The sequence below is a fragment of the Ambystoma mexicanum genome, chromosome 3q (assembly GCF_040938575.1).
Source record: "Ambystoma mexicanum isolate Mex_15411 chromosome 3q, UKY_AmexF1_1, whole genome shotgun sequence".
In the NCBI taxonomy this organism is placed as follows: Eukaryota; Metazoa; Chordata; class Amphibia; order Caudata; family Ambystomatidae; genus Ambystoma; species Ambystoma mexicanum.
Window position 1 is genome coordinate 51,720,148 of NC_090926.1, and position 26,129 is coordinate 51,746,276.

The 26,129-nt window shown below is 43.9% G+C and overlaps 1 long non-coding RNA gene across 1 annotated transcript in view; it reads right to left on the minus strand.

Annotated features, from left to right (window-relative positions):
• Nucleotides 1-26,129, minus strand: part of LOC138582099 (uncharacterized) — a 219,404-nt gene that overhangs the window by 37,884 nt on the left and 155,391 nt on the right. Inside the window, exon 3 of the long non-coding RNA XR_011304949.1 lies at nucleotides 1,936-2,058. This is a non-coding gene — a long non-coding RNA (uncharacterized lncRNA). The remainder of the gene's footprint in view (nucleotides 1-1,935; nucleotides 2,059-26,129) is intronic.

Here is a 26,129-nt window from a genome sequence, read left to right on the forward strand (position 1 = left end):
GGTGGATTCTCCGTCCTGCTCTTCATGGCAGGGGCGCGTAGATGTGGGGGGCGAGCAGCGACCAAGTTACTTCACTGGTGCAAGCCCCCCTTTGGGAATCCAGGCCTGCTGAGACTCCGTAGGTTTGCTGCTTTACAGTCTTTATATGCAATTCTTATGTTCCTCTTAGTTCGAATTATAATGTCTTGCTTCTTTCCTTTTAGGTATGGAAAGGTATTTTGGTGTTGTCATGCAGTTTGAAGATGAGCATGGGCCTATAGGCGGAAGCGCGGTGTGCGAAATGCTGTCCGGTGAGTAATGCGCGATGCGCGGCGCTTTTTCGCCTTTTATATTGCTCACCTGTGTCTTTTCTCTCCTTGCAGGTTGCGATGTACCTCGCAGAGCGCCGTAATGTTCCAGCGATGATACTGACCAGGAGATGACTACCCAGGTAAGAATTGTGTGGCTTTCTTCATTCGGGAGGAAACGTGAGTAAACGCTTACTAATGCTGTCTTTCTTTCTCCTCTTTCCAGGTTATGGTATTCCAGGATGCATGTGGTGCTGGATGATGGAGTTCGTACCTTCAGGTGAGTGGAACTGAAGTCGGTGATGGATTGAAGACAGGATACTGTTCCAGGTAAGTTTCGTAGTGTTCTTTCTCTCTCTGCAGGTCCTTGGTTTCAGGTAAGCTGGCATCAAAGAACTGGACACGGTGAGCGTTACGCTGCCCACAGCAGAATAACGCGAAGCATGTTCTGCTGTTCGGGTGCGGTTTAAATAGTCTCAGGTAAAGTAATCCAGGTAAAATAGTCCCAGGCCTGCCACACCCAAAGTAGTCCAGGTAAAGTAATCCCAGGCCTGCCACACACGAAAGACTAGACCGCATAGCTCATTTCCTTGTAACTGAGCTATGTGTGTGCCTCCATGTTGGCTGAACCCCCCCCCAAGTTAAATAGTCCCAAGTAAATATTCCCATTCTAGTGTTGGTCTTCATGATGGTTATGAGCCTGGCGCCAAAGGTGCCAGGAATGACTCCAAGAGAGTCTTGGATGAGGTTTTAAGGCCTTTGACCTGGCCCTAACTGGAAGGCTGACTTGCCAGTGAGGGCCAGGGGCAAGGGTCATGACACTGGCTTCAGGTTGACACAGTGCATATCAAAGATTGTTGGGGTTTGCTGTCTCCTTTGTTAACCTCTGCAGCCAGGCCCGATGCAGGCCTGTTTGAAGTATACTCCATTAGTATGCTTATTATGTTAATCACTGCCACCATTCTGCAGGCATCAACAAAGGGACAGGGCGGATCCATGGAGCCTTTGATAGTTAATAAGGCTGGCCATGGCAGGAGGAACTTTTTGCCCTCCCCGTTCTGAGATGACATGGTGTACTCTTGGCTGTCATATCCCAACTAAATATGACTGGGGCGACTGTGTCTGTAGGCTGTGTCCACCCAGATTACACAGGTTTATGTGTATGTCATGCGGTGAGCATAGGAAAATGTGTGTGGATTAGCCCCACACATTATCTGGAGGTTGTTCTACCATTATTTAATTTCTGTTAAAATTTCCAAAAACCCAGGTGAACGTATACACCGACTGTGTGTATGGTCGAATTCCTCACATCCCCCACTCAGGGATGTAATTTCACCAAAATGCAGGGGTAGCGGAAGTGAAATCACCCGACCCTTGACCTCTGATGATATCACAGGCAGTGATGCCATTTGACCCCACCCCAAGTTACATCACAGGGAGTGATGACACATAACCTTTCACCCCTTGACAAAACAAGAGGTGGCATCACATAGCATTGTTGCTTGGTACAGTACGAAACATATGGTAACAATATCACTTTAATATGATATACATTTCATACAAGAATGGATCACTGTATGTAGCGTTAATATCAGCGTGTGTTGGCTCATATTACCAAATTATTGTCAATGTAAGCATTTGCACTTACCTTGGCTTGCCTGCAGTTAGGGGCATCTCGAGGTTCCGGACAAGGTAAAAAAAGCTGCTCCTGCTTGGTGTCGGTGTGCTCTGGCCGTCCTGCTCCCAGTCCTGTGCCACAGGATGCAGAAATCTGGCATAGAAGAAAATGGCAACGCATAGTCAGGGTGTACAATTACACTTAAACCAACGTGCACCTAATGAAAAAAGAGGCCAAGCAGCATGCAGCAAAAGGGACAGCAAATCCTGACTATCTGTAATTCCCTTGGATTTGGTAGGAAATTTTGAAAAAAACAAAACTGTCAAGAATATATTAAGGTCAAGTTTGTAGAGGCAATATAATTAGTCAAATTTTAAATCAAAAGTTCACACACAAACTGAAAGGGAATACATACATGGTTCATCATCAAGCAGACCAAGAGGCTGGCACCACAGCATTGTACTCATCTATGTGCCACTGACCTTATATGTTATTAACCATACATGTCTGAGCTATATGGTCATTGACAGATATGGTTGAGTAGACCTGGCTAGGATTCAAACGAGCAAACATACATAGACCCCAGCAGTGAGCACTTAACCCACTGAACTATCTTATCAGCTATTTATCCTTAAATGTGCATACCACAGCATTTGGTAATTTGTTGACTGTGGGGGTTACATTTCTTATTAACATAACAGTTATTATTACAGTGCTTAGAAGCAGCAGGGATATGTCATGGTGCACTAGGAAACCTGATCATTGTGGTGCTATATATTTTTTTAAGGACTCATGAGGTTGATGGGTAGATATCCTTATAAATATTTCTTTTTAACTGCACAACTGATTCTACAGAATAATGTTTCACAATTGGATAGCTCAGAGAGTTTAAATCTAATAGCTTGTTTCTATTCCTGCAGAATGTGCTGTAAAATGTGTTGTTTCAACCTGGGGATGGGCATAGCTCCCTTGCGTCACTCAGTGTGGGAATCTCTCCCCCCCTCCGTAGCAAAAATAAAAAGCTGCCACGTAATAAAATATGCACAGTAAGTGAACATATCTTAAAGTGAAATATACACATTTAGTTCAATTGACTTTTCCCTTTAGAAAAAGGTGCACAAGACAAATTAGTATTTGCCTTTGAAAAAAAGTAATCAACACTGGAAAAATAACCTCAGAGAGAAGAATTTCCAATAACTATGCTCGCAAAGTATAGAAGGTGCCCACCTTTTAAAGCAAACAATTTATAATGAAATATTCCAAGGAAACAGGATGGGTCACTGGGACAGCTAAGTAGCAACAGCTGATGAGCGGGGTCATGGACAGCCAGGCAGGGGCACACATTCAAGCTGGAATGAAGCTCCCCAGCCATCCATTGTGCTGATTGTTCACTCACACATGTCTCATAGGAGGGCAGCCAACACATAGCTGCCTGCACTCTGGCACTTACCGGAGGCTCAGGAATTTTGTGATGGGGGCACAGAGCGCCCCGCCACATCAGTCTTTTTCTTACAGGACATTTGAAAATTGAGTTTGTTCTCCCTGGGGTATCAGGCTTGACATTAAGGCTTGCCGTCCAAATATTAATATCAATGTTTTGCTAAGAATCTGTCCTGCAATATACAGGACTAATAAAAAAGGGGTGTTTTATTTGCCAGTCCAAACATTCAGGGTCGGATTGGCCCCTTGGCCTTTCGGGCCGTGGCCGGGCCGAAATTGTCCATGGGGAGTGGGGGCCGGTTCCTGGCCATGCCTGGGCTGGTTTGAAAGAAGAAAAAAAAATGTGGAAAAAAAAGGCAGATAAATGAGTACCAACACAGGTTGGGTGATATTTTATGCATACTTGTTCTATTAAAAAAAGAGCTTGAGCGTAAGTGCTTACAATAACATATTATCATTTGGCCTTGGACATTTGCTTGGATTCACAGTAATTTAGTGTACTTGGGAACAATGCTATTTGATGCCACTTCCTGTTTTGTCAAGGGGTGAAAGGTCATGTTTCATCACTTCCCGGGATGTCACTTTAGGGTGGGGTCAAATGACATCACTTCCGGTGATGTCATCATAGGTCATGGGTCCTGAGGCGAGGGGTGGGCAACTTATTTTTGGGTGACCGGCCCTATTTCCTGTCCCAGTGCGACCCTGCTAACATTTAACAGCCACCCACCGCCGAAGCATACATTGCACGTAAAAAGACATCTCCACCAACACTAGGGACATAATTCTTAATTCAAGGCTCTCCAAGTGGACCAACTTTGGCATTTAATCGCACCACAAACATTGCATTCTTTCTGCTGAGTCGGTTATGACGCCTGTGTTATTTTTGCAAGTCAACACAGAGACAGAGCATTTTGAAGAATGGTGGGTGAAACGGCAAACTCACAACATGGTTTTTATTATGAGAGACGGGGCGTCTTTTCTTTTTTTTTAAACGGCCTTCGGCTGATAAACGTGCCAAACACAAATTCACACAACTGCGCAGCAAAGAGACAACGCACACCATATCCACTCTAGACATCAGCAGACAGTGTACAGCAAATACTGCAGTGTTAGTAAGAGAGCAGAGGCAGCACGATGAACGCAGGTGCTCTGAAGTCAAGCCTGTTTTATTCGGCATTTGCTGGATGGAATATCGATTCTCCCCTCACAAAAGCACACCTGAGACACAGGCTGCTCTAATATTAAATGCCTGTCGTTTGGCGCGTTGCAGTGGGGGAACGGAGGAGCATAGGCAGAGCCGGCGCTGCTGACTCGTGCATGGGTATCGCTGCACGCACGTAGTATGTGGAACAGTGATGACCTTATATGCAGGAGAGATGTGCCAGCATAAGCGCACTGTCTGCTGACGTCAAGGGTAGATATGGGGCGCCATGACTCTTTGCTGTGCAGTTGTGTCAAATTTTGTTGTGCACATTTATCAGCCGAAGGCCGTTTGAAAACAAAAGCTACCTGTTGAATGCTTTATTACGTGTGTGTCAGAGGTACAATACATTGAAGGGGCGCTTTAATGTGGGGTGCTCAGTCTACAGCTGTGCAATTGTATTAGCTACAGAAACTGTTAAGAGTTGTTTATTTTGTACGGACAGGGCCGATGTGTGAAAAATGTTGCGTAGATTCAAGATGAAATTATTCCGGATACCGCGGGAGCTGCATTGCTTTTATCTGACAATCTTAAAAGCCAACAGCACCACAAAGGTCGGCCCCTGCATAGGGAAAACATGCTCCCAAAAGGCGGTGGTGTCAGAAATAGGATGACAAAGCCTCATGAAACATAGATCCGTTTGCCGGAATCCTCCTGCCTCTAAGATCTATAAAAATAGGTCTCTTTTTTTACCCAACTTAATGGCAGAGGGTCCCATTACGAGTGTGCCTGTCTGGTAACAACGGTGCCGGTAAGCTACCGGTACCGTTCTTACCGGACCGGCACAATCCGAGGTCTGCAAACGGGTGCCTTTCCGCCCGCTGGGCGGAACGGCACCCGTTCGCAGACCTTGACGGATGCACCGGCACCCTTAATGAATGGTGCCGGTGCATCCGTCCTCCCCATTCCCATTGAGTCCAATGGGACTCGAATGCCAATGGGGAGTAATATTTTCCAGCGCCCAGCAATAGGGAATTACTGGGACTTTCGGGGCTGTAATGCCCCGGTAGGTCCCCATTTACCGGCACAGCTACTGCTGGACTCATAATGAGGCCCAGTGAATTTAAGTGAATACTGTGTCGTCGCTGGTGGGTTTGTAACCTGTGGCTGCAGATCGAAAACATCTCTCTCAAGCAAGCTGTACATGGTAGGATATCTTTAAAATCCCACCCTCCCTGAGATTTTCATTACCAGTGTCCCCATTCCCCGGAAGGGGCAAGGGCATGCGAGCCCTAAATTGCACTGCACAATGTTCAGCTTTTAGGATATGTAATTGTACATAAAACTTAAACCTTACCTTATTTCCTCCGTGTCTGCCACAGAGGCATAATTCGAGCTCAGAGTTCAGTCTGAAGCAGTCACTGGTCTTGAAAGGAGCTGCAGCAACTACTTGGGGTTCGTGCTTTGATTATTTGGACGTTTGGCCCTTTAATTCAGCTTGCCTTCTGCGTGCCTCAACTCCCTTTAAAAACTTCCGGTGTGAATGAAGCGCGCGCAGAGTACAAGCGTTGAGTTCAGTCTGCAGCAGTCCACAGAAGGAAGCAGGTAAGCGAAGAGTGAGCGAATGGCTGAACCTGGACCTCAGACCCGACATAAAACGAAACTATATCGTTTCAAACATCATAAAACTAATGTATCATCTCCATTGCATGAGACAAAATCGTTACCATGTGATTTGGGAGGATACGATTGGTAACAAACTCAGTTTCAATGTCAGAGCCCGGCGCAGTTGATGGGTAAATGGGTATTGCTCCCTATGTGTTACGCTCACCTGGCTCCCACAGAGGCGTCGATCTGAACTAGACAGTGCGGTCTCCACATATGTGATGCGTAGGGCCGAGATGGCGGACTGGACTGGCCCACCTAGCTTTGTTTGCTTGGTCCATAGGAATATTCTTTTGCAAATGGACAAAGGGAATTAACCACCCGTGGAGTTGAGCATAAATCCCCCCACCCCCGCTGTTCTCCCCACAGATCACCTTTGATGTCCCCTCTTATAGTCTCACCTGATGGTTTGAAAAGATGAGCTCTCCATCCTGCATTGAGCGCAGGGGCGTGTTGATAACCAGTTGCTTCACTGGCTCGAAGGAATTGGTGATTTCCAGAACAATATTGACTCCGAAAATTATGTAGTTCGTAAGAGTTCACATGTCTGACTTTCCCTCTTGTCTGATTCCTTGCAGTTTGCAGCTTGACCCCAGCGAAGAGTTCCTCGTGGTAGCTGACGAAGTTCAGGTAAGGATTTGTCTTATCCTACACAGTTCAATAAAATAAGGCTAGAATGTAACCTGTTGCTTGCTCCCTTATTCAGGTGTGGAGAGAAAATATGAAGTTTGGGGGAAAATGCCTCCGGCGGTAAAATTAGGTAAGTCTATTGTGGTGAGAAGAGTTCCCCTTGTTTGTCCCTTTGTCTCACCTTGTCCTTTTGTTCCCCTTAGGGGCCGGGGTACGGCGAGGATGCAATGGAGACTGCGCCGACCCGTGAAGAGGAATAGTACCCCCGGCGGTAATCAGGTAAGTCTATGGGGGTAGTTACTATTGCCTCTGTTTATTCCCTTGGCTCACCTTTGCTGTTCTTGTGTTCCCCTTAGGTGCCGGATTGCGGCGGGAACGTGCAGAAGGATGCGGTGGATCGTGAGGATGCTGCGAAGGCCGGTGAGTTCAGCGTGGCGCTGCAGCAGGCGAGGCGGCGCGCATAATACTTCTTTCTTCCAGCTCGCACGGTGGATCCGGAATTCAGGTAAGGATCGAAGGTTTTGCTCTTATTCTAACCTTTTCTCCTTCTGTTCCTCCCTTTTTCTAGGAGCTGCAGACTCGAGGCGGGCGTGGCAGAAGACTGGATGCAGGCTTGCAGACACGGTGAGCGTTACGTTGCTGGATGCAGAATAACGCGAAGCGTGTGCTGCTCTTCGGGCGTGGTTTAAATAGCCTCCAAAGTAGTCCCAGGTAAGTATTCCTCCCCAGCCCCACCCGAGTAAAAAGTAGTCCCTAGGTAAAATAGTCCCTTCCAAGCCTTATTTGGCTTGGAGCTCTGCAGCATGGTCTGCATCAGGTAAGCTTGCAGCATGGTCTGCATCAGGTAAGTTCTACTCTATGAGCCAGGCGCCTATGGCGCCAGGACTGACTCTCCATATGAGCCTGGCACCATAGGCACCAGGACCGCACCCAAACAGCCCCTAGCAGGGGTTTTTGGGCTCGCTCAAAATAACTTGATGCCTGCTTCCGGGGTTGCTGGACCTGGTCTGGTTCCCCGGGGTAGACATCATGACAGCACTACCCCCCAAGGCCCCTCCTAAAGTCGTTCTTCGCCGTGGTTTTGGTTTGTCTGGGAAATTTCGGTGGAATCTTTTAACCAATCGAGGTGCATGCACGTGGTCACTAGGTTCCCAAGACCTTTCCTGTGGTCCGTAACCTTTCCAGTCGATTAAATAAAAAAGTTTTGACTTCACCATCTTGGAGTCCAGGATGTTCTTAACTTCAAATTTGGGTTCCCCGTCTATAAGGATGGGGTCTGGTGGCTTGTTTAGTCTTGTCCCTGGTTGCACTGGCTTCAAATGTGACACATGAAAGACGGGGTGAATTCGCATATTAGCAGGTAAGTCCAACTTGACGGCCACAGGGTTGATAATGGCCTTAATTGAGTAAGGTCCCAAATATCTAGGGTTAAAGGTCCGCGTTCCCTTGAAAGGTATGTGTTTTGTAGCCAACCATACTTGATCCCCTATCTGGTACTGTGGAGTATCACTTCTATGCCGATCAGCATCCTTCTTATATTTCTCCTTCGCTTGTTTTAAATGTGCAGTTGCCTCCTTAAAGGCTTGTGTAATCGTAGCGTGTAGATGGTCCACTGCAGGCATTTCTAAGTGTTGGGGTGAGTCAAGGTCTGAGGTTCGAGGATGGTGCCCATATAGGGTATGAAAGGGGCTTTGTCCAGTTCTAGAATGTACTGAATTATAGTATGCATATTCGGCGATCCAAAGAATGTCCTTCCAATTACTCTCAATCTGATGTAACATACAACGCAGGTATTGTTCAAGAGTCTGGTTGGTCCTCTGCGTTTGACCATCGGTCTGGGGGTGGTGACTGGTTGATAATCTCATGTCGATTTGCGCCAATTGACAACATTTCTTCCAAAAATGTGAAATGAGTTGACTGCCCCGGTCAGAGACCAACACGGACGGAAATCCATGTATGCGAACAATGTTTACGAGGAATTCTTTGGCCAGGATTGAGGCTGAAGGTAATCCTTTTAAAGGAATAAAGTGGGCCATCTTGGAAAAAAGATCCACAATAACTAGAATGGTGTTAAACCCATTACAAGGAGGTAGATCAGTAATAAAGTCTAACGATAAGGTGTGCCATGGTGTAGGCGGAATGTCTAAAGGTTGTAACAGTCCGGCTGTTTTTTTCTTTTGACTTTTGTTTTGGGCGCAAATGCCACAAGACATCACAAATGATTTAATATCCTTTTGCCAGGTGGGCCACCAGAATTGTCTTTTAATTTTAGCCTCAGTTTTTGCAATACCTGGGTGCCCCTCCATTAGGGTATCATGATAACGGGAAATGACTAGCTCTTGTAGTTCCTCGTGTGGCAGAAATAGCCGCCCTTGGTAATAAGGCAGATCATTGGTGACAGAGTAGTCCGGGCCTTTCTTTACCCAGTCCTTCAGGGCTGTGGGATCAAAGAGTTGCTGGATCTTTACCTGAATGTCCTCTAGTGTCTGTAGAGTAGTCATGCCAAAAATCCTTTGTTCGGAAATTATAGGCACTGGTTCTGGGTTCACTTCTGCCTCTCCCATCCCTATTCGGGATAAGGCGTCTGCTTTACCATTCCTACAACCTGGTCGATAGGTTATCATAAAATCGAACTCGGCAAAGAACAATGCCCATCGGAGTTGATGTGATGATTGGGCCTTGGCTGTTTTTAAATACTGTAAGTTCCGGTGATTGGTGATCACAGTAATGGTATGCCTGGCACCGAGAAGATAGTGCCGCCAAGCCTTGAAGGCGGATTTAATGGCTAATAACTCCTTGTCGGTAACCGCATAGTTTAACTCGGGTGCCGAGAACTTTCTGGACCAAAATGCTACTGGGTGAAGCTGGCCAGTTTCAGGGTCCTTTTGAGACAGGACAGATCCCATGGCTAGACTGGATGCATCAGTTTCCACTATGTACGGAAGTTCAGGGCGCGGGTGCTTTAATACAGGTGCAAACGTGAATTTCGCTTTCAGCTCTTGGAAGGCATTTTCAGCTTCTTCAGTCCACATAAAGCGTTTATTTTTTCGCAAGAGTGCTGTGATGGGATGTACGATATGTGAAAAATCTGGGATGAATCTGCGGTAGAAATTGGCAAAGCCGAGCATGCTTTGTACTCCTTTAACTGAACTTGGTGATGGCCACTTAAGGATTGCGTCCACCTTTCATGAGTCCATTCGGACTCCCTTTGGGGTCAGAATAAACCCAAGGAATTCAACTTCTGTGGCATGAAAAACGCATTTTTCTAGTTTTGCATATAGTTTATGCTGGCGCAATTTCTCAAGGACTGCTCGCACGTGCTTCACATGGTCAGATTCTGAAGAGGAGTATACTAGAATATCATCAATATATATGACAACACAAATGTCAATGAGTTCACGAAGGACATCGTTCATGAAGTATTGGAAGGCTGCTGGTGCATTGCACAACCCGAAAGGCATCACCTGGTATTCGAATAACCCATACTTAGTGCGGAAAGCACTCTTCCATTCATCGCCCTCTTTTACACGTACCAGATGGTATGCCCCCCGGAGATCTAATTTAGTGTATATACAAGCGACCTTCACTTGGTCTAGTAGTTCAGGGATCAGAGGCAATGGGTATCGGTTCTTAACAGTTATCTGGTTCAATGCGCGGTAGTCTATGCACGTTCTGAGGTCACCTTCCTTTTTGGGCACGAAGAACAAAGCTGAAGATGCAGGGGACTTGGATGGGCAAATAAAGCCATTGGCAAGGTACTGGTCTAAGTATTTGTCGTAGGTGAAGGTTCTCAGGTTCCGTAAGGGCATAGATCCTGCTACAAGGGGGCTGTGCACCGGGTATGAGATCGATTTCACAATCGTACGATCTGTGAGGAGGTAAAGTGTTTGCCTGTTCTTTTTGGAAGACATCCTGGAATTCCTGGTATTCTGGAGGTAGTTGCATGACTGCTGTGGTTACTGTGGCCAGGCCTGCGTTCTGATTTTCTTTGGGTAACAGGTTTGTGCACAATCCGGGAAGGTTATTCTCTTCTCTTGCCAATCAATACAAGGATTATGTGTTTCCAACCAAGGTATCCCCAGTATTACTTGGAACTGTGGGGCTTTGATTAGATCAAACGCAATAGTCTCTCGATGCCCATCCTGACCCAATAGTGTCATCTCTGCGGTGGAATGAGTTACAGGCCCAGAGGCAATTTCAGTTCCATCGACTGTGGTGATGACATCTGAAGTGGTTTTTCGGCAGAGAGGTAGATTCATCCTGGAAGCCAATTCATAGTCCACATAGTTTCTTATGGCCCCGCTATCAATGTATGCCCTTACTGCGTGCATACGCGATGGCTGCCCTGGATCTACGAGGACCATTGGTATGATAAAATGCGAGGTCTGAGTATCCTTCTTCAAGCTCGGCAAGTGGACCTCTACGCTTGTCGGGCGTGGTCGTTTCCCGAGTCTGACTCCATATGGCTTTTATCAGCAGCTCCTACCACCTTCTTGGGTGGTTTTACAGGGCAATCCCGTAGAAAATGCCCAGAAGTTCCACAATATAGACACAATTGCATTTGCCGTCTCCTTTCTCTTTCCTTCTGGGTTAAGGGTCCTTTAACCCCTCCGATGAACCCCATGAGTTCTGAAGCATCTGCTCCTTTGGGGTTAGCGTGGGTTTTGACCAACACCCGATTCTCAAACTTGGCTCGATCAGCCTTTCTGTTCTGAAGTCTGTGATCTAACTGGACCACTAAGTCTATATATTCAGCGCAGTCTTGAGGTGGGTTCACGACTTGAGCCAAGACATCCTTGAGTTCTCCTCGAAGCCCTCGATGAAATAACGTGATTCGTTTTACCTCAGGCCATCCAGTTTCCACTATCAACCTATTAAAGGTCGCGATGTAGGATAGAAGGTCCTGGTTACCCTGTTGTAGGGACAAAAGTTCATTATCCAGGGCCTGTCCTTGGAAGTGCCGGGCAAATAGTCTTTCCATGCTTGTTTGAAAGCCCTGAAAATCCCGAAGAATTGGGTCATCCTGAGTAACTAGTGGAATTGACCAATCAGTTGCACTGCCGCTGAGCTATGACAATACAAAGGCTACCTTGGCTTGATCGTTTGGGAAGGCTCCAGGTCTGCATAAAAAGTGCAAGCGGCATTGGTTCATAAACACAGCGAACCTTTTGGGATCTCCGGCAAAGCGTTCGGGTGGAGCTAATGGAATATTTCCTGGTAGGTTTATTTGCACAAGGTTACTCGATAACACAGAAGCTCGATTTCCCCCGGAACCAGGTAGGGGTGCTTGTACAGCCTGGCTTTGCAATAGTTGCCTAGCAAGGTCATCAGTTCGCTCCTTTGACAAAATCAGTTCTCTCCTAAGAGCATTGGTTTCTTGACGGGCGGAATGCACTTCAGCCCTCAGTTCCCCTAGTAATTGGGCCAATTGGTCAGTCTCTGAGGTATCCATAACGCCCGGGTGGGAATTTGTGGGTAGGTTTTGCGTTCTGTTACGCTCACCTGGCTCCCACAGAGGCGTCGATCTGAACTGGACAGCTGCGGTCTCCACCAATGTGACGCGTAGGGCCGAGATGACGGACTGGACTGGCCCACCTAGCTTCGTTTGCTTGGCCCATAGGAATATTCTTCTGCAAATGGAGAAAGGGAATTAAGCACCCGTGGAGTTGAGCGTAAATCCCCACACCCCCGCTGTTCTCCCCTCAGATCACCTTTGATGTCCCCTCTTATAGTCTCACCTGATGGTTTGAAAAGATGAGCTCTCCATCCTGCATTGAGCGCAAGGGCGCGTTGATAGCCAGTTGCTTCACTAGCTCGAAGGAATTGGTGAGTTCCAGAACAATATTGACTCCGAAAAGTATGTAGTTCGTAAGAGTTCACATGTCTGACTTTCACTCTTGTCTGATTCCTTGCAGTTTGCAGCTTGACCCCAGCAAAGAGTTCCTCGTGGTAGCTGACAAGTTCAGGTAAGGATTTGTCTTATCCAACACAGTTCAATAAAATAAGGCCAGAATGTAACCTGTCGATTGCTCCCTTATCCAGGTGTGGAGAGAAAATATGAAGTTCGGGGAATAATGGCGGTAAAATTAGGTAAGTCTATTGTGGTGAGAAGAGTTCCCCTTGTTTGTCCCTATGTCTCACCTTGTTGTCCTTTTGTTCCCATTAGGGGCCGGGGTACGGCGAGGATGCAATGGAGACTGCGCCGACCCGTGAAGAGGAATAGTACCCCCGGCGGTAATCAGGTAAGTCTATGGGGTAGTTACTATTGCCTCTGTTTATTTCCTTGGCTCACCTTTGCTGTTCTTGTGTTCCCCTTAGGTGCCGGAGTGCGGCGGGAACGTGCAGAAGGATGCGGTGGATCGTGAGGATGCTGCGAAGGCCGATGAGTTCAGCGCAGCGCTGCAGCAGGTGAGGCGGCGCGTGTAAATACTTCTTTCTTTCAGCTCGAAGGCGCGGTGGATCCAGAATTCAGATAAGGATCGAATGTTTTGCTCTTATTCTAACCTTTTCTCGTTCTGTTCCTCCCTTTTTCTAGGAGCTGCAGACTCGAGGCGGGCCTGGCAGAAGACTGGATGCAGGCTTGCAGACACGGTGAGCGTTACGCTGCTGGATGCAGAATAACGCAAAGCATGTGCTGCTCTTCGGGCGTGGTTTAAATAGCCTCAAAAGTAGTCCCAGGTAAGTATTCCTCCCCAGCCCCACCTGAGTAAAAAATAGTCCTTAGGTAAAATAGTCCCTTCCAAGCCTCATTTGGCTTGGAGCTCTGCAGCATGGTCTGCATCAGGTAAGCTTGCAGCATGGTCTGCATCAGGTAAGTTCTACTCTATGAGCCTGGCGCCTATGGCACCAGGACCGCACCCAAACAGCCCCTAACAGGGGTTTTTGTGCTTGCTCAAAATAACTTGATGCCTGCTTCCGGGGTTGCTGGACCTGGTCTGGTTCCCCAGGGGTAGGCATCATGACACTATGGCACCAGTACCTCGACTTGCGGTTTTGGCCTCGGCTTGCATGAATGAACGAACCTTGATGAACAAAGTGAGTGATGTCAGCTCTGTCCCGAATTAATCACAATCTTCTCACACAGTGGTGCTGTTGCCACGTGTGGGCATGCCAGAGCGGAAGAACGTACTCATATAGATACTAACTTGGTTGAGAATAATGAAGTTATAGAGATAAATATTGCAGCGTTTCAATCGCTGTTCGATGTAACAGACATTGAACTCCTGGAAATGGTAGTTTCTCCCCCGACAACTGATTAAAATGTATTTGTATTTATTTCATCAACAGCGTCGGAAGAGACTCAATGTGGCAATACTAGCGCGAGCATTAACAACGATCATATACTGATTTCCAAAACGAAGATAGATTTGTATAGTGAACTCTTATGTTCTCGGCAACAACAAAATAAGCATGGAAACTCAGATTTTGGAGACCGGTACATGGACTGCCAATAATGAAATTCAGGAAAATCAGGAAAACAAAAAAGTACGATGCACGACGAATGGCAAAATGGTGAATGGCAATTCAATGATACACAGCACAGGTAAATTGACAATGTCAATGTCAACGCCAATTTCAGTCAGTAATAAGCAGTGTTCGATGCCTGATCATGCAATAAGCGAATCGAATCTGATGCCAAAGGGACTCGACCTTGCAGGACGTGAGGCCAGGCTAACTGAGCGGCTAAAAGCCGACTTTGAATCAATGAAAGATCGATTGACAGAGAGCTTTTCAAAAATAGAAAAGACGAATAATCTCCACTGCGGGACGCGAGGAGAGGGACCACCCCAACAGTACCACTTAGCAGGTCAAATAACCGGATTCGATCGAACGAGTACTCCAACAGCTGGTGAGATACACTAACGGCCAAAACCATGTGAATCAAACAACTTTAAAATAACAAAAATGAGGCAATGTAATAAGTTGACAATGGAAACTCCCCAAAATCAAGATGATAGTGGCAATGAAAATATAAATTCGGCAAATAAAGAGCATGACAACAATGCCAGCAAGGAGTGTCCAAACAAATCGAATTTGTCGGCAGCAGCAGCGATTCAAATTCACAAAAATGTTTTAGCTGCAACATCACAGCCATTAATTCCCTTTATAAAGCTCTATGAATCAATTAATGAAGTAGTCAACAATAACAGAGCTATTTTGGGAAATCTAAATGAAAAAATAATAAAAATGGAAACATTAAATGAAATGCACCAAATACGGCTTGACAAAGAAGCGGAAAAGACAACAACTTGGCAGAACAGACTGAGTGACCTTGCCATGAGAGTCAACAATGACAAAACAAGTTTAATGGAGGCCGTTTTGGATTGCATGAAATGGCTAAAGCGTAAAGATCGTGAAATTGATTTTCAAATAAAGCGTTTAGACTACCAAAGTGAGAATTTTGTATCATCACAACACAAACAAAGTCAATCAATGGGGGTTAAACAAACAAATTTGGACAATATAACAACTGTCCACTCTTGAGAAAGAGCAAGGGGCTCAGCTGTCCCAAAAAAAACGAACCTATTGTGATACAGAATTCTGAGAACATAGATTCGGGAAAAATGCCAATAAAGGTAATTCAAAAAATTCAAACTGAAGGAACAAAAAACGTTCCATTGGCGGAACCAGATGTTGAAAAAGAACTCCCTGATAGCACAGTAGAGGGCTTAGTATCAACAGCTCCTGCAACGGAGGAATCGAGTCAAATAACGATGACTAATATCCCGTTGTTAAAAGAGAAATTAACATTTGGAATATTTAATGGAGTAGCAAAATCTATTTCAAGTCAGTCGAAAGTCATAGCTAACCAAAAAAATTTGAAAGCCCTGAAAAAAAAGGTGGAGCAAAAACCAATTGATCCGAAGAAACAAACTAATTGGTCTAAAAAGTTTATAAGGAATCTGTCAACACCGACAAGACCGAGCTTGTTCCCAAGAGAGAAGTCTGACTCAACTAAACACAAGAAACAAACTGCAATTAAGGTTAAAGTACCAGATGAGATTAAGGAAATACAAAAAGGAAATCCTAAAAAGTGTTTAAGGTTAGATTCTAATGAGTTTTTGACTCACTAAGTAGCTTCTTCTGTTGATTTATGTAATTTATCCACTTACTCGATAGAATCTGAAGGATCTGGGAGCTTAGATTCTGGAGATAATGAGCCAGAATGTTCAGTAAGTTTAGCATTGTCTTGTAAGTGTGTAAAGGCCAAATTGTTGGAGGCTCAAATTAAAGCACCAATAAATGCAAATAAGAACTTGGGGAAATGTGCGGTTCCTCTCAATCAGAGAGGCGGACATGAAAAGGAAGGAATAAATGTGTCCTCATCGAAAGCCACGACTTCAAATAAAGTACAAGCAAGCTTAAATCCGAAATTAACAGCAGCACAATGCCAAAAACTAACACACAAACCAAAAAGATTAACATCGACTGATCGAAATGCCTTGTCTTGGAAACTTTGTGTGGAAAACGTCTTTGTGGATGACAATGAAGTCAACTTAAATGGAGGAAATGTAATGCGTTTATTACATACAGTGCCAGTTCTTCGCACAATAACATCACAAGACATTGGCATTGTAGAATATGTAACTGAAGACCGAGCGGACAAGGTTTTGCTACATATAAAATCTCATGCTGTATGAAAAGCCCTGCTGGCGGCAAGAGAGGAATTGTTCTTTCTAGGCATTGAAATATTAGCCGAAGTGACCGATGTAAGTACAAATCAACACGATGGAAATGTCGATTCAGATGATGCTTTAACAAACAAACAGAAAAGAGATGAGCTGAGGAAAAGGCTATTTGCGCCATGACTGCCACCAATAACGGGTCCGGCACCGGTCTAGGTCATTGGGGACTTACCAGTGTAGTGTAGTCCGACCTTTGCGGGACCGGTAAGTCCCCATTGAAAATGCCATTCCCCATTCCCATTTGAGTCCCCATAGGCCTCAATGGGAATGGGGAGGGCACAAATAACGGGCTCGCGAATGGCAAGCCTGTTATTGGTCTGACCAAACATACCTTACGGGTCCCGTTAGGGGACCTCGGAATCGGGCGGTAGGGGATTACCGGCACCGGTCTCCTTACCGGTGCCCGGTATCCCCTACCGCCCGACTCGGAATGAGGCCCAGTATCTTTGATCAAAGCTGGAAGGCAAAGAATCAACCAAAGATGGTGCCGCAGAAAAATTAGCTATCTCATGACTGAAATGAAGATCTTTTCACACTAATATTATGGCACACCAAAGGATTTCTACATTTATTTAACACATTTCCTGTGAACTTAGATAAAAATGTCACAATATGTTTGCAGGAAACATGGTTGCGAATTCCACCAGTAAGAGATGGCTATTTGGTATTGTTATATCCGGCTGACAAAAATCATAAAGGGCAGCCATTTTATGGACTAATAACGATGGTAAAAAATGGCACAGGCTGGGAAGTGCTTACAAATCAAAACCCTAATATTTTTGTCCAAAGAACAATTTTAAATCTATGCTGTTTTGGAGTGGAAAATACGAAATATCTCTTTCTGATTAACTTGTATTGGATTCCTGCAAAGATATCATCAAAAAACTTTGTGAATTTTATAATGTCTTTAATAGACAGAAGTGAAACACAATATAACGATTTATCAATCATCATATGTGGAGATATGAATCTTTCATGGTTTGGGAAAGCAAATGAACAGTTGGTAATAGAACAATATGCAACATCTAAATCTCCCAGTAGGCGTACCCGTTGGGGAAAAAGCCATTGAATCACGCAATTGCGTGATGATAAACGGGAACGTAACAGATGATATACCGCCGAAGTTCACATGGCATAATGAAGGAAACCCTAAGACATTGGATTACATCTGGACTTCCTTAAACATGTGGCATAAAATTGCAAAGCTTTCTATAATATCGACTGAAAGAAGCGACCATGACGTCTTGGAATTGTCCTAGCATTTGCAATGTAAAATGTTTATATTCAAGATAAATCAACCAATTGAAATGAACTATGGAAGAAATAGATTAAGGATCAATGTCAAGCAGATCGAATATTTAACTACCACTCTAGGATCAACGATATTTCCAACAGAGGAGTCCATAAATTATGCACCGTTGTTAATTCAAGTAAACTCAGGTCAAAGTTTTTTTAAAGGAACTTCACAACTAAACAAACATCCATGGAGCGCAACAGTAAATAGTGAAGAAAAGCAAATGCACAAGGACATCAGGGCCCTAAAAATAAAATTAGGAGTCTTAGCCCCAAGTGCAATTAAAAAACAAAAACAGAAATATCGAAACTGGTTAAAAGCATTCACCGTTATGTGCGATCAAGAATGCAGAGAACGGATGCTAAACTTAATAAAAAAACATACTTCGAGAGAAACCTGGAGTATCTTAAATAAAGGATACGTAAACCAAAATGCAATACTTGCAAATGGAGTATCTGAAGATGAATGGATTAAACACTTTACAGATGTATTCTGTGCAAAAACAGTCATATGGTCGAATACAGTCGCTCATAATCCAATTGTCTGGGACATATGTGAAACTGTGGAAGACATTGGGCCTCATTACGACCCAGGCGGTAAGTCACCGCCTGGGCCGTCACTTTACCACCATGGCGTAAACTACGTTTACGCCATGGTGGTTGGCGGACTTACCGCCCCATTCCGACCTTGGCGGGGCGGTAAGTCCCCAATCCCCATTTACCCTTCCCCATTCCCATTTTTGCCCCATAGGGCATAATGGGAGTGGGGAAGGCGTTAATTACGCCACCGTAAATTACGGTGGCGTAATTAACTCCATGGTCCCTTAGCGCCATGGATTTTAACACCCGCTAAAAGCGGGTGTTAAAAGCTCCATGGCGCTAAGGGACCTCGTAATTGGCGGTAAGGGGTCGGCGCAGCTAACGCTGGCGTAAACCCCTTACCGCCAGGGTCGTAATGAGGCCCATTGTCCTGGCAATCACAAGGCTAAAAAATTCTCATGCTGCCGGTCCAGGCGGCATCACGACTGTCATGCTCAAGGCAAACAAGTTCCAATGGGCCGGAATCATTGAGATGCTTTTTTTAAGAGTTGCTTTCTTGTAACGTCTACCTCAATCATGCGTTACTGCAATAATCGTACCAGTTTATAAGAAGGGCAATCGAGACGACCTGTCAAATTATCGTCTGATTGCCCTTCAAGATATAATTGGAAACATTTTAGCCACCTTTTTGCAGCAAAAATTAAAAGCATGGGCAACTAAGGCTGGCTTAACAGATTGTTGGCAGACCGTATTTACAAAGGGAGTCGGAACTGAGGCCAATCTAGTAATTTTAACCCTGTTAAAGATTGAAACAATGAGGAAGAAGCAAAATCTCTTTTTGGGATTTGTGGACTTGTGCCAAGCGTTTGACTCAGTAAATCGAGAGATCCTGTGGGGGCAACTACAAGCTTAGGCATGTCCTGAAAACATACTACCACCGATAATGGCTTTTCATGTAAATACAACCATTCGAGTTCGACTGAATGATAAAGGAGACCTATTGGAGGCAATTGCTACCAACAAAGGAGTGAAACTGGGCTGTCCCTTAGCCGCCCTGTTATTCAAGTTGTTCATTGCGGACATTCCAAAGGCCTTGAAGGTAGTCAACTGCTTCCCGCCAAAGATAAATGGACACCAAATAAGTTGGGCAACATATGCTGATGATTTGGTCCTATTCGACACCACACAGATAGGCCTTCAACTACTTCTAACATCTTTACAAAGCTACATGCAAGAAAATGATTTACAAATTAATGTAAGAAAAACAAAAATAATGAAGATCAGGCCGACAAAACTAACAAAGAATAGGAATTTCAGATGGTCGATTGATGATGTTCAGATTGAAATAGTTTCAGAAATCCGTTATTTAGGAGTACTGTTTAATATATCAATCAGGGAATGGAGCTGGGTCCAAGACCTAATCCAGCGTATGACAACTTTTTCACTGCAAGGAGCACAAATACATAAATTGTATGGGAAATATACCCTGATTCCAGCACATACCTTTCATTTACAGAAAGTAATTCTGGCTATTACGTTTGGCACAGAGGCTGGCTGGAATTTAAACCATAACATCTGGCCATATTTAGAAGGGATTTACTGGAGAAGAGTATTGAGGTTAGCAAAAAGCATCTCTATGATCATCATTGGAAACAAATGGTGCTAAACGCATTACATGAAACAGTGTTATAGAAGTCAATGACACTTTTGAGGAAGATGTGTATAAATAATCCCGAACCAGCAAATGAAATCTTCACGCCAACAGATAAGTATCCACATGGAGGTTTTCTACTGACATGGAGACAGACTCTTGGGAAAACATTACAGTCTGCAGATATAAAGTTAGAAACGTCATTGAGTCAGCCGCAAATAGCCAAAAAGAAATTGAAACAATGGCAATGGATTCAAAATCTGGAGAAGTAGAAAGATTTAGCAACATCTCTTTATTTAGAAACCGCAATGAACACTTTAGAGATATTACCAAAATATCTACAAAAGTTTCCGTCAAGACACCATCGAGATGGTTTTATGCGATTGCAGTTAAATGCACAAAGAAACAAAGAAATGTTGTTTATGAGACATGATAGGGAAACTAAAGATAATGTATGTAGATATTGCAACGAAAAAGTGGAATCAACAAAACATCTGATAATTGAATGTCCAGTGCTTAAAGACTATAGCTCTTTTTACCTTGAAAAATGTGCTCCATTGAACAATAATATGGAAGAATGGTGGCTCCTAATTCTGAATGTATGAAGGAAAAACAAGGGAGGGTGGTGACCCTGTCTCTTAGTGCCACAATCAGGTAAACAATGTGCCTGTCATCAGAAGAAGGAGCAACTAAAACACCAGGCTAAAGCCTGTGTGTATGGGGATGGCGAACAGCCTATCAGGGAATGAAGCCACGGTAAAAAAACAACCACTATGGAATAACAAAACCAATTTTATTATTAAATTTCACTAAAAACTATATAAAATGTCTTTGTTAATAAAAGAAGAAGAGATCTTCACACACATTGTCAGTAAACAACAATAAATCAGCAGAACCAGACGAGAAGTCTGATATAACACAATAAGAACTATGGTGGGGTTAGTACGTGAATATTGTGTCTTGTGGACACTAGATGTACAAAATCAAGCACAAAAAAGGAGTAGAGCACTTTTTAATCAAACCAGCTCTATCAGAGGTGAAACCTATTAGACATCTTAGGTTTATGTTGTGAAAGTCCACATATGTTTCGGCTAATGGCAACAAAAAGAGTCAGGCAATACACTAAATTGTCTGTTGATGCAAATGTAGCCGTCTTCAGGACAGGAAGAAAAAAAGATATGAAACTTGATGGTGTTGAGTACTTCTTGTTGACCGTACTGTTATGTAAATAAAACCCACTGAAAGTAAACAGACAAAAACCATAAATGTACACAAATTCTAAATAGTGGTTGTAAAAATATACATATTTGAATGATAGCAATGTTAAAAAGCAAGGTCTTCTCTTATAGTGCACATCATTTACCTGTTTTTTTACTGATTGTGGGCGAGAGACTAGCATAAAGTGCCTAATTTTTAATGTTTTCATGCATTGTTTAGACGGATGTGTTGTTTTGAACCGTCAAGACAAGGAATGTAATACCACGGAAGAAACAGCATGTATGTAAAATAACATGCATGTTTTTTTTATCAATAATTTCCAAAACTTCTTACGAACAATGGACACAAAATGTTATTTTAAATATTTGTTTAACTGTTTTCTCACCTAGGCATTAATGGTGAAAAGATCCTGTTCAATATCGGATGTACGCTGAGAGGAGTATAGCAAGACCCAGGTGTTCTTTAGATCCAGTTTATTGATCAAAAATGATCTGTAGACATGAAGGAGGGCAGAGTTATAGGTCACATGGACCTATTCCATCTGGTTGAGGTCAAACAAAGTAATAGTCATCGAAAATAACGTGATTGACGTACGAACCTGTTTCAATTGTTATGGAGGAATCTGGTGCTAAACCCCAGATGTTGTGATGGTGCATTACACAGATTCTTAATTCTGAATGGTCATAATGTACAGTTAACTTGTGCGATTGTAAATTACCTTGATAAAATATTGGTTTGAAATTGCAAAGAGTGTTTTAGCCAGGAAAGAAGATTAACATGTAGCTCGCAAAGATTGTGAAAAAAGAGACTAAATGAGCCACAGAGAACCGAGAGAGATTGGGAAAAATGTGAGAAATGTGATATTTTGTGATAAAAGTTTGTTTACAAACTGTATGTTACAAATAAAAAAAATAATAAAAAATAAGAGCGTTTAGATGACGGGCGTGGGCCTGCCAGTTTCTGTGGAATCATAGAGCGTAGTCTTCCTTCTCTTTCTTATGGCTTTCTGGATCTCTGATTGCCCCGGCAAGCGTTAGATTATGCAGCGGCTTGCTTGAACAATCAGTTTATTCATTTTTCCTGCACAATCGTTTGGCGCAATGCTGTAGGGCTAAAAGCAAGCTGCAGCGACTAGAAGGTAACACACGCTAGGAAACCGAAGCAAAGCCAGCCAGTGGCAGTAAAGTGGGATTGCACAAGTAAACCAAGTTTTGAACCCTACTGTCAACTTTTGAGAGAGGGGAATGATGGAGTGGCGTGTTTGGATGGAAGTTAGAGACACCCAAGTAATGCACCATTTCTTTTTATACCAGTTTTCTACCCTCCAGCGGATGAAGGAAAGCATGCCGTTCACTTTGCAGATCATCGGATCTGTGGAGGCAGGTGGTGCCTGGCTGTCTGCACGGACATGGGGGATTAGCTTATGGTTGCTTCGCAACCATGAGCTCTAACACTCCTGTCCAGACAGACACAGAGGCGCAGCGTCTGCCACTGTGGCAAGAGCTTGTGCTTTGTTTTAAATAGTTTGTTGTTTTCAATAAGGGTCCCTGATCCTCTGTTGAAAAAAAAACTATTAAAAAATAACGCAAGCTCCAGTACAGGGGTCACAGGGAAGAAGCTAGGGGTAGCAGCTGTGACCACAGGGGCCGCAGCTGTGACCTCTGGCGACCTTCAAATGACATTGCTGCCCCAGATATCAGTCCACATCTACATTTCTTCCAGTCTACGTGGCCTCTTGATCATTCTTCCCAATCTCCCTTGATTCGCCTGTCCCTGTGACACATCGTTCACATATCCTTCACATATCATTCACATATCCTTCACATATCATTCATAGGTTCTTCCTCTTGGTTCGTTGAGCGTGGCTCCTTTTCAACTTCAACACACACTCTTTCAACTTCAGCATTCTCTCATCCCTCTATGTATTCTAATTCTATGTCTTCTGACCCCCTAGAAAGTTTGGAACTGTGAGGAATTCCTTGTTATTTCTCGGTGTCAGGAAGCAGTGGTTATCATGGTCCATTTCTGTACTATTGCCTGTAATAGCTCGGGCATAAACTGCGGTCCGTTTTTTGTATCTGTCGTTACTTTGTTACCACGTTTAAACTCTTGGTTTTGTGCATGTCTCCTTTTTTCTGAATAGTGCTCTGCTGTTACTTTGGTTTTGCCATCACTGGCTCTGATTTCTGCATCTCTTCCATGCTTCGGATGGGTTGACTGGGTTGCCTAGTCACCTGAGGATGCACCAATATTAGTTCTGCTGCGGCCACCCTTTTGGATTGGTGTGCTATTGTCCGATATCCATGCAACAATCTGCATACTGCTTGCTGTAAGTACACGTTTTTTGACTTGGCCTTTTGAGCCATTTTCTTTATTGTGGCCATGAATCATTCCATTATCCCGTTGGATTTGCCACAGAGATATGCTCTTGGGGTGGGTAAAACCTAGATGAGCAGGTAATCTTTTAAAGTCTTGACTGTTGAAATGTGGTTTGTTGTTTGACCTCACTACCCTGCGTATTCCCGATTCACTAAACACTTTCTCTATTGTTTGAACCATCGTCTTGAAGTTAGTGGATTGCTCTCTTCCGTGATGAGGCAGCGCAAGTATTCATCTATCATGACAAATATGTAGATTCCCTTGTGTGTTGGTCCATAAAAGTCAACAGTCACTGTATGCCATACTGTTTCAGGGAGGTTCGTAATCTTCAATGGTAGCAGGGGAATTGATCTGGCTGTTATTTGGCATGCTTCACATTGTTAGATCATCTCTTGTACCATCTCATTTATGTTGAGGAACCATACCTCGTTCCACAGGAGTCTCTTTGTATTTACTGCTCCGCTGCAACCTTTATGAGCAATGTTCTCTACAATCCTCCTCAGGGAGATGGGTTTAATGAGATTCGTCCCTCGACACCTGGTTCAGTGTGGATTGTTGCCAGGCGTTGTAATCATGGGTGGGGAGATTATATGATGTGATAGGTTATTTAAAACATGCTTAATACCCAAAGGTTTCTAAGCGCGGACCCAGGGATCGAACCTGCGTTGCTCCATGTTGTCTTGCTTCCAGGACGAGCACATAGCCTTTGAGCTATCCTCCCGAGATGCATATTGTTTGTCATCCTTCTATTTATTATTTTTCATGAGGGAAATTGGCCCTTGCAATTGGGGTCATGGAGTCATTCCCAGATGCTGAGAACAAGGTTTATTCTGAGTCAGTTGGCGATAGTGCATTGGCTGTCATGTAATTGGGATTTTCTTCTCCTTCTCTTGAAATGTTTCGAGCCCAGTTTCACACTAGATTCCTTCATATGTATTCCTCCGGAGTGAGATCTTTCTCCTTGTCGCCTATAATGCAATCATTTCATTCTTGGAATCTCATGTCCAAGCTCTGAATGTGAGGGGGCATTTTTGTCCGTGGACTTCCAAACAGCGATAAAAGTGCTTGGGTGGTCTGTCACTAGTGTGAAGTGTTTGTCTCTCAGAAAATTATAGAAATACTCACATGGCCAAATTGCATCCAGGCTCTTTTTCACCAACTGTGAGGATGCAAGTTCATTGTCGTATGGCCTTCGTATAGTCTTGAAATGGGGTGTTGCTTCTTTGTGTTGTGCCAAAGTTGCTCTAGTCCCACAGAGACAGCGTCAACTGCTACTTCCGTGATTAATGGTAGATCAAACTAATCCATATTGTGAACGTTTGTTAATGCTTCTTTGATGTGTTTGAAAGTCAAGTGGCATTGTGAGGTCCATTGAAACAGAACTTCTTGTTTGAGGAGGTGGCATAGGGCTTTAGTGGGCATTGTGTAATTGGAGATATATTTGGAAGAATATCCTGCAATGCCTAGGAATGACCTCATCTCAACTGATTGTGTCGGCTGGGGAAGTGGTGGATGGTTTCTACCTTTTTGGGGTCAGGAACTATTCCCTCTTTGAAGAAAATGAGCAAGACACACTTGTAATACCTTTTATTGGCGTTACTGAAAATACTCTGCAGAGATGTAACAAAGAATTAACTTTCGAAGTCCCACAGACTTCTTCATCAAACGTTGCAGAGTGAAATAATTAATAAGACCATTTCAAAACGAAGAAATAAAAGGAACATTTTCAACTTTATTGTCTGAAGGAACAGTATGCATATAAGGTTTCTGGAATTGCTGTCTTTTCTAAAATACCACAAACTTCCTGGAAGCAGGGAACACAACGGCTTAAAACAGCGCAGATTGCACTATGAGATTGAACTGGAGGCTTCCAGCCCTTTAAGATGAGTAGCAATACCCTGGAGATAGATGGGGATGCAGATTTTATTCATACAACAATAATACAGACGACACAAATAGTTTGGCAAAAGTTTGTCTGTTTTAATGCAAGTAATTAAAACAGGAAGTACAACAAACATCAGCAATCGCTCGATACTCTGACTCTAACTCATTTAAGAAAAAACAGCATTTTCATAGACCAAATGTATCAGTTCTGACGTTTAGACCTGCTTCACTACCAACGTCATCCTACGTGGCAAACTTCAGAAACTTATTGGGAAGCGGGATTGGTCCTAAGTGAATAACTAAGCATAGGTTCTATATCTGTATGGAGTAACGGAGAGAGGTAATAGGATAGTTAACATCAAGTGGGGCAACTAAGCCCTCACCTCAAAATGGCCACTATGGACGTCACTAAATGTACGATGTCCGATTGGCTTAAAAAACTATAGGACCCCAACTACGTGGTTCCTTACAATTGGTTGGCTACTAACCCCTGTCAGTAATTTTCCACCTATGTGAGCAGCACGCAGAGCGAACAACCAGGTGCGTGTGAGCTTGTCTTGATACCAGCTTCCCACCAATTCAAAATGTGATCCATCATCACCTCAATAGTCCAGTGTCAATTAGTACTTTGAAGTTGGCCTTGAGTCTGTACTGTTCTCTGAGAATTTTTAAGGAGTATGTGTACTATCCGGCTTCC